Genomic DNA, 10480 nt, shown 5'->3' on the forward strand with positions numbered 1-10480 from the left:
TCTCAGGTCTTAGACAAAAGACAATTTATTCAGAATACTTTCTTTGCTGAGGGAGTGGTCTCTGTCACTTACTGGTTGTTTTGCTGCTGATCTGAAGGAAGATTACCCAGTTAGGTTGTTGTCCAGAGAGGGAGACAAGGATCTTGGATAGAGTCCAACTATCCAAGTGTCACAGTGATGTCATGAGACTGGGCTTCTATTTTGTCCTCGGAGGAGCCCTTATGGTGTAGTGAGTAAAGTGCTCAGCTGCTAACTGAAAGGTCAGCGATGTGAACCCCCAGCTGCTTCTTGGGAGAAAGACATGGCTATCTGCTTCTGTAAAGATTTACAGCCTTGGAAACCCTATGGGGCAGTTCTACTCTGTTTTATAAGGTTGCAATGAGTCTGAATCACCTCAACGGCAATAGTTCTTTTTTTTTTTTTAATGAGTGTTTTATCACCCCTGGAGCCCTGGTGGCTGGTGGCACAGTGGTTAAGAGCTACAGCTGCTAACCAAAAGGTCGGAAGTTCGAATCCACCAGCTGCTCCTTGGAAACCCTGTGGGGCAGTTCTACTCTGTCCTATAGGGTTTCCATGAGTCAGAACCGAGTCGATGGCAACAAGTTTGGTTTGGTTTTTTTTCATCACCTCTATTTTGACCTTTGAAAAAAAGACTTCTCCTCTCTTTCATACTGATACTTCCCACTGTATGTTTGCTTACACACATGTATATACAAACAGTGACCTGCACATACATGCAAATGGAGGGAAAACACAAGAAAGCAGGAAGGAATATATCCAGCATGCACACAACCACACCAAGCCTGTCCAAGTGAAGCCTAAAGCTCTTCACATTTGCACTACATTTTAGGTAAAGGTAGACACAAGGACAGGTAAACCTAGATGTGGCCATTTGAGTCTGGGAACTCCTTTCAGCCACCTTGAAATATATTGCTGGTAAAATTCTAAGGTATAATCATTCCGTGTTTAGAATTATTTTCTTCCCTGTTAGATATGAGGAGAGAAAACAGACACTTATGGCACTGATCCCCAAAAACAAGACAAAAAGAGGAAAGAGGCAAATTTGGAGCAATAGAAACAGGTAAGAAAGAGGTAAAGAGAGGACTCTAGTGCTTTATTGGTCTTGGGATTCCCTAAAGCAATCTCCAAATCAACAGAACAAACTGAGACCTCAGCAGTTCCTTTTCTTGTGTTTATAAATGCACAGACCCCAAGGCAAGATCTTGAGGGGGGGATATTATCAGTCTCTATTCAGTATAAGACACAAAGTAAAATACAACACACTCAATCATCTGCAAAAGTACCAACAAGAAGTCTGTCTGAGTTTCAGGGACAAAATCATCCCAGGCCCTGGCCCTGGCTGCTACAGCTCCTCTCCATCCCCTCCTGCCCTATGAACACTTGGTAGCCAACAACCTCAGGATTCTGAGAATCAGGACTCCTGGGAAAGCCCAAGTTGTAGACTTCAGTCTTCTCAAGGTGACAGAAAATAGCACTGATAAATGCTCGTTTGGTTTGGGCATCCCTTCCGAAGAATTAATGCCAAGTTTTGTACCAATGATATTAAAATATTACATTACTAATTTCAGAAAATTACAGTCCCATTTTCTGTGCTTAGGTGACTATCTGGTTTGACAGCATTTTAAGACTTTTTAAAAGGCAGAGAGCTGCATATCATTTGATCCTGAGATAACCTTTGCAAGCCAATCTCTCACACAAGCCTTTCCCTCACTGGTAGACAGATGCATCATGGAGAATTTGGCAAGGCTCAATCAATAACTGAAGTAATGCAAGTAATGACACCAGTGTGAATACTGCTGGCTTAGATATTTCCTGTTTTTCAGAAGGAACAAGTGCCCACTATTCCTGTCATTTTAAAGGAAAGAAACAAGCACCATTACTTCCTTGGCTTAATATTAATATTAAATGGATGCCCACAAAACGTTGTCAATGAAAATCTGTGTTTAAAGTGATAATATATTCTAGAATATTTTAGAATGCTTGGCCCAGGGTTCTCTTAAGAAATAGCTCTTTAAATAATAGCTTTTATGACAACATTTCTTAATATCTTCAAGTCTTAGGATTTGGACCCAACAGGTTACCAAATACGTCTTTAATGTGCTACTGAGGAATGAATAAACTCATGGAGATCTGTTTCACTTCTGCATCATTCTCATTGATTGGATAGTGTTTACAGACAGACCACTGTTGACTGGAAATTGCAAAGGAAGAGTGCATGTTATTGTAAATGTTCAGCCTGCCGGGGGGCTGGCCTCAGTCACATGTCTAGGTCATTTTAATAGTTTTCAGAGTCCTAAGGGTGGTTTTTTCCATGAGGGATTTTTACTTTCTTTGTGGTTAGAAAAACCAACCTGAAAGATGATCAAAAATGATTAAATTCGACAAAGAAGACAGTCATAGAATTAGACCATTATTTTAAATGGACAGAAAGTCATGGGTTTGCTTTTGGTTGTCATTTTTTTTTTTTTTTTTTTTTTCCCCTTTTAGAAGATAACTTTTCGGAGATAAACAGCTAAAAATTTCCAAACTGCAAATGGGGTTTTCTTGGGTCTATTTGTACTTCAGTATGGCTGGCATGGAATAGGTAAATAAACAAAAAAAAGTTTTTTTTGAAAATTTGCTTATTCTAACTGAATAGGCAAAGAGATGGTGGAGGGGCAATATGGACGCTTGACAAGGACACACCCTGGAGCCTTGCTTCTCAAAATGTGGTCACAGACCGTCAGCATGGGAGCTGGTCATAAATGCAGACTCTCAGGCTCCAACCAAGACCTACTGAGTCACAATCTGCACTTTAGCGAGATCCCCAGGCATTTCCTTTGCACATTAAATTTGTGGGAAACACTATTCTACAGTTAATGTTTTCTGCAGGGAAGAACAGAAAATTTCAAGTGGTATATAAACTTGGGGTTATTTACCAAAACCAACAGACAAACCCATTGCCATCAAGTCAATGCCAACTCACAGAACCCTATAAGGCAGAGTAGAACTGCCCCATAGGGTTCCCGAGGCTATAATCTTTAAGAAAGCCGACTGCCACATCTTTCTCCAGCAGAGCAACTGGTGGGTTCGAACCACCGACCTTTTGATTAGCAGCTGAATGCTTAACCACAGCGCCACCAGGGCTTCTTTGGAGTCATTTACCACCTGCCAAAAATCTAATGGTGGCTATAGAAAACAAAAAAACTACTACCAGCCTAGATCAGAGATTGTGTAGAGAAGGCTGGTTCAAGGTACAATAGAGAGAAAGAAGGCAGATACCTAGGTTAACTGCTGACAGTTTGCAGAGCACCTTCGGAAAGAGAACTGAACTCCTTTCGTTCCAACTTTGCATAAATCTGTGCAGTAGCTATAATCAGCTCATAGAGTTTTGATAAAGACTTTTAATTCCTTATTGTGTGTAAACATTAAACAGCTGAAAACAGAGAACCTGAAGACCTAAGCAATTTAGCTTAAAAATCTAAGTCATCTCAAGACTCTGGAGATGATCAGTAAATGCCAAAAAAAAAAAAGAAAAAAAAGAAAAACCAAACCCATTGCCGTCAAGTAGATTCTGACTCATAGTGACCCTATAGGACAGAGTAGAACTGCCCCATAGAGATTCCAAGGGGCGGCTAGTGGATATGAACTGCTGATCTTTTGGTTAGCAGCTGTAGCTCTTAACCACTACACTATCAGGGCTACAGTAAATGATGCAGAGTTTTCTTAAAAAAAAGAATATATGGAAACCACCAGGCTGGACCTGTACAGCTCCTTAGCCAAACTTGGCCAGAGCTTTCACCAGTGTTTTGCTGAGGAAAGACTAGAAGTGGACATCAGCACCACACCATGTTTTAAGCAAAAGGAAATTAACAGTTACTGAACATCTACTATATGCTGGCTTCTATGGGTTCGGTTCCCAGCCAATGCACCTCATGTGCAGCCACCATCTATCTGTCAGTGGAGGCTTGCTTGTTGTTACGATGTTGAACAGGTTTCAGGGGAGCTCCTAGACTAAGACAGACTAGGAAGAAAGGTCTGGCGATCTACTTCTGAAAATCAGCCAATGAAAAACCTGATCACGGGGATATCGCAGCACAGGGCAGCATTTTGTGCATGGGCTTGCCACAAGCTGGGGGCTGACTCCACAGCAGCTAATAACAGTATACTACGCTCTGGATATGTGTTTTTCCTTTTAAATCACACAGTAACCCAAATGAATAATGAATTCTCAATTCCATTTCCCTAATGAGGAAATTGTGGCTGAGCAAGGACGAAATAATTGCCCAAGGTCACAAAGCTAGTAAGTGGGAGAGCTGGGATTTGTAATTAGTTTGACGCCAAAGCCTCTCCCAACCATGCCATGCTGCTAAGTTAAATATTTATTAAAACATATACAGTTACTACTATGCTCTGGTTTATTATAAACTGTTTCTTTTTTTATAGTCTTCAGTTAAAGCAAACTTTTTGCATATTGTTAAAAATAGGTATCTGAGATGGGTAGGACTCAACTGATAATTTCAGTAAAGATTCTAGCACCCAAAGTTGGCAAAACAGCTAGCTGACACCCATTATAGCCTTCTGCCTGATTAAGGCTTGTCTGCAGCTGAGTTTACCACTGTTTATTTACAAAAGTGTGATCTCCAGCACAATTTCAAAGGGTATTAATATTTCACCACATCGATATTCCTCTCTCACTGTAAGCAGGAATTGCCAAGGGAATTACCTTGAGGACACAGGAAGCAGAGCACTAAAGAAGATTTTCATGTGTATTAGACGTAGGTATGTATCAGCACAAGAAAGAGTTAATGATTTAAAGGTGCTGGAAAGATTTTATGTGTGTGTGTGTGTGTGTGTGTGTGTGAATGTACACAAGCAAAGATGTGTGCCACACATATATATGTTGACTGAAAACTAGAATGAATGTCAAAACTTTGGCATAATAAGCACAAATGACCAATGAATGTAGCCCCAGGCTTTCTCTTTCTACTTCAATAAGAATAGCTTATCTTCTATCTGTTTAATTTATTGAAATTCTATGTAGACATTTTGGTTGTTGTTCACAGGGTCTTACGCCTTTAAAAAATCTTGTTGTGTTGTGAATCATACCTCTCATTTAATGGATGAGGAAACTGAGAAAGTTTCAGAATCTGTGACTATTTCATGTGTGTCTGCCCTATGCCAGGCATTCTGCCAGAGATTTTCACAGGGTGTCTCATTTCTTTGTTACAATCATTTTATATACTGACTAAGAAGCTAAATCTGATATAGATGAACTAACTTGACCAAGGTTACACAAGTAGTCATGATAGAAGATAGGCCTGAGACCAGGATTATAAACCTATCAAATTCTATGCTTTTTCCAGAAAGTCTTATTACTATCCTGGTCCCAAGTTGGATAATTGAATCTGTTTTCATATTCTTTTCTCTCACATACTCTCTACAATACTAACCAACAATCCATAGGATATATATGTGTTGTTTTTCTAACATTAAAGATAGATGATATAGAGTCAGAGTTGCCTCTTTTTTCCCTTTCTGGCCAAGAGCACCAATTATTAGGATGATTAGTTGCTGTTCAAGCTGCCATCGTGAGTCAGGAACATGTTTTTTTTTTTTTTTACTGAAACATATAGAAATAGACTTTGAGAGGAAATTCTCATTATTTCAGTAGAACTGGTCCCATAATAAAATGGGAAAAAACAGTATCTCATTTTGCTGTTTTACAGTTGAGGGGTAACAGTCATTTTCTTCCATGTGGTCAAATGCTAACAAAGATACTTTGCTCATTCACTTCACATGTGGGAAGTAAATCAAAATATCATATGAATGAACTTCAAATATAGTCTCAAATTTGACCCATGAAGTTGATGCCACAATGGATTAATTTTCTTCACACTATATTTTCTCACAGTATTTCTTCCCCTTCTCTTAAATTACAAGAGAATTGAGGTAAGAAGATATGACAGGAGAGAAAAAGTATCCTAGTTGGCCACTACTTCCATTAAGAGTCAATAAATTCTGAGTTACAGGTTAATGAGGAAGTGTGATCCACTTAGTGTCATAGAGCAAATAGTGACAAAATTAATTACAATCTGGTGAGTTCCTGACACATTTTCCTTCTTTTAGTGGCATCCTGTAGTTTAAAGAGTTCAGATGTTGAGAGAGAAACGTAGAAAGAGGAGGTAGAGGGTTCTCTGGGTAGATAAAATATGAACTTCACATTTAGGATTCTTTTTCTTTCAAGTTTCCAAAGATTAAGACTTTTGACCCATAAAAAAATTTTTGAGGGGTTGTTTAAATTTTAACTTACTACTGAAGCTACCTGATTTCACCACAGAGTTAGTAGTATACTCGTGGGTTAATAGAACCACAGGGCCCTGGTGACACACTGTCTAAGAGCTTGACTGTTAACCAAAAGTTCAGAGTTCAAATCCACCAGCTGCTTCTTGGAAACCCTATGGGGCAGTTCTACTCTATCCTATAGGGTCACTTTGATGAATTGGAATCAACTTGACAGCAACGGGTTTGGGTTTTTTTGGGTTTTGTTCAACCAGAGGAGAAAAGAGGAAGTCAGATATGAAGAGAAAGATAGTGGCTAACCACCAATGAGATTTAGAGAAGTAAGCAATGTCTTTCTCTCTTGAACAATTACCCATGCTCGGCAATTAAAACTTTAATTTGGACTTCCAGCAATATGGCACTCTAGGCAGAAAAGATCTGAAAAACTAAGCCAAGCAGAAAACAGCAATCCTGAAACCCTAAACATCAAATAAAGAGATAAAGAACTCAGCCAAGCACCAAATGGAATAAGAAACTGACAGAGAACAGAGAGCTAGGAGACATACATGCAGAGGTCCCCTATCAGCTAACGCAGCACAGATCCACTATCTTGGACTCCTATCAGAGACCAGCAAATAGGGGGTATGAGAAAGCAGCTTCACGGAGCCTCCAACAGGAGACAGAACAACCAGTAACTGGTGATATATGCATTCCCACCCCCCACCCTTCTTCACCCCCACTCTGCCTCCTCTGCTTCCTGTGGCCTCAGTCTCTTGGCCGGGAAGAACCAGCTGCTTGGATTCCACCTACCCACACTGGACGACTCCCTGAGTGCCATTTGTTTGCTGCTGATGTTGCTTTTTTCCTCTTCTTTTGATTATTTACTTACCTCTCACCACCTCCCCCTTCTTTTGCTCAAAAACCTGGCTCCGTGAGCCATCTCTGCTTCTTCCTGAGGGGATGTGGATCTCCACTCAAGTGTGGAGCTGCTTCCAGGTCCATGCTGCCACGCGGGTGGGAGCCAGGGGCTTTACTTTCTTTGTTTGTTTTGAATTGATTGTTTGTTTTCTTGTTCTTTCTTGAGTTGGGAGCACGTTCTGGCCAGGAGGTGCTGCACAGCTTGGGACCTGCTCCCTCAGCTTGCACAGACATGCAGAGCGATCCCTGAGGGCATTTTTTTTTTTTATCTTTTTTTTTTTTGAGGTTTTTCTTGTATTTTTTTTTTAATTTGTTTTGTTTTCTTTTCCCTTTTTGTCCTTCTTGATTACTCAGTTTCTCATCTCTCTATACCTTCCTTCTCTTCCTGTCCCCTGAATACTTGGCACTGAGTGACACCTCTACACCTTCTAGCCATGCTGTACTTCACCACCTGGGAACAACTTCCCCAGACCTCATAGCCGCACTGGTGGGATCCCTGGGAGCTTTTTTTTTTTCTTTTTTCTTTCTAATTTTTGTTTATTCATTCTTTTCTTTTCTTTTTTTTCTTCTCTTCTCCTTTTTGTTTTTCTCCATTTCATAGTACCTCATCTCTCCACTCCAACGGCAAGATCCCCTAGCACTCTTTTTTGTTTGTTTGTATGTTTTTGGCTCCTGTTCCTCTCTCCTCTCTCCCATACCCATCTTAGCTTCACACGTCACAATCTCCCCTCTCCATCCTGCCTACCTGCACCATGCACTTACATCACACCACCAAGCAGCACAGGCATGGCCTAATGGAACCTGCCATGCACTGATTACAGACCCACCCTGGTGGCTGTAGTAAGTGCCACAAACAACCCATTCCAGCAACTCTTCTTCAGCTAGACGTGCCCAGCGGTACCATATTTGAGTGACTGACTATACCAATTGGAGAAGGTGGCAAAAAGTATCGTGCCCACAGATGAGCAAACAACAAAGAACACACAGCCCACCTGCTCAGACATAGTCAAATTAAAAAAAGGACAAAACAAACAAATTTACAATCAATAAACGAGAAAAATAACTACTGAATGCCCCGAAGACAGCAGACATAATCAAAACATTTACAAAAAGAGGGCAGGATGGTTACAGTAGGTGTCCAAAATAAAACACCAGATGACTTTCCAATAGAAGAAAAGGCCAAAATACATTCACAACTAGAAATTATACAAGAACAACAATTAGAAATCCAAAAGATAAACAACAAGATTTCAGAAATGGACAGTGTCATAGAAGGGCTGAGGAACAGATTAGAAACAGTGGAAGACAGTATCAGTGGAATTGAAGACAAACACTTGGATACAACTCTGTTCCAGGAAAACGCAGAAAAAAGAAGAAAGAAAAATGAAGAGACCCTGAGAATAAAGTGGGATACAACCAAAAGCAAATCTTTGCAAGTGATCAGAGTTCCAGAGTAGGGGGGAGAAAACAGAAAACACAGAGAGGATCATTGAAGAACGGCTGACAGAAAACTTCCCCAATATCATGAAACATGAAAAGCTGGCTATCCAAGAAGCTCAAAGAATCCCATATAGGATAGACCCAAAAGAAAATCACCAAGGCATATCATAATCACACTCACCAAAATGAAAGATAAAGAATCCTGAGGGCAGCTCAAGAAAAACAAAAAGTCGCATAAAGAGGAGAAACAATAAGACTAAGCTCAGAATATTCGGCAGAAACCATGTAGGCAAGAAGGCAATGGGATGACATATATAAAACCTTAAAAGAAAAAAACCGCCAGCCAAAAATAATATAGCCTACAAAACTCTTGTTCAAACCTGATGGTGAAATTAGGACATTTCCAGATAAACAAAAATTAAGGGAATACGTAAAAACCAAACCAAACTTACAAGAATTATTAAAGGGAGCCCTTCAATCTGAGAACAAACAACTTCAGCTCATAGTCTGAATATAGGATGCAGGACCGTACCAGCCAGGTACCAATCTAGGAAATGAACTCTCAAGGACTATCCAAAACACAAAGAAATACAACACCGAATCAGAGCAGTTAATCTGTAAATGACAACAACATCAGAACAATAAAAGAGGGAATAAACATTGTAGGTATAGAACCTTCTTATGGAGAGGAAGGCAAGGTGATACCAAGTAATAACAGACTTCTTCAAACTTAGAAAGACAAGGGTAAATTTCACGGTAACCACAAAGAAAGTTAACAAACCTACTCATCAAAATAAAGAGGAAAAACATAAAGTCTCAGCAAAAACAAAACCTACAAAAACAAAAGAAATGAAAAAAATCCACAAACAAAAGGAAATCAGCACAGGAGAGTAAGAAGAGCAAAGAAAACGTCAGCAGCAAAAAAAAAAAGCACGACAAAATGACAGCAATAAACTCACACCTATCAATAACTACATTGAATGTAAATGGCCTAAAGGCACTCATAAAGAGACAGAGAGTGACAGAATGGATAAAACAACAGGATCCATCACTATGCTGTCTACAAGAGACACACCTTGGAAACAAAGTCCTAAATTTATTAAAAATCAAAGGTTGGAAAGAAATATATCGAACTAACAACTGCCAAAAAAGAGCAGAAGTGACAATAATAATCTCAGCTAAAATAAGATTTAAAACAAAATCTACCATAAAAGACAAAGAAGGGCACTATACAATGATTAAGGGGACGATCCATCATGAAGACATACCCATGATAAACATCTATGCACCCAATGACAGGGTGCCAAAATACATAAACACCAACAGTATTAAAAAGAGAAATTGACAGTTCTACAATAATAGTAGGAGACTTAAACACACCACTCTCAGTAAAGGACAGAACATCTAAAAACAAACTCAGCAAACATACAGAAGACCTAAATGGCACAATCAGCCAACTTGACCTCAGATATAGATGGTTCCATCGAACAGCTACACATTCTTTTCCAATGCACATGGAACATTCTCCAGAATAGACCACAGCTTAGGCCACAGAGAAATCCTCAAACAAGATCCAAAACTTTGAGATAATACAAAGTATCTTCTCTGACCACAAAGCCATCAAAGTAGAAATTAACAACAGAAAGAGCAGGGGAAAAAAATCAATTACATGGAAAGTGAATAACACACTGCTTACAAACCATTGGATAATAGAAGAAATCAGAGATGGAATCAAAAAATTCCTAGAATCAATTGAGAATGAAAACACATCATACCAAAACCTTTGGGACACAGCAAAGGCAGTCCTCAGAGGGCAATTTATAGCAATAGATGAACACAT

Source organism: Trichechus manatus, unplaced genomic scaffold (genome assembly GCF_000243295.1).
Source record: "Trichechus manatus latirostris isolate Lorelei unplaced genomic scaffold, TriManLat1.0 scaffold00059, whole genome shotgun sequence".
NCBI classification, from domain to species: domain Eukaryota; kingdom Metazoa; phylum Chordata; class Mammalia; order Sirenia; family Trichechidae; genus Trichechus; species Trichechus manatus.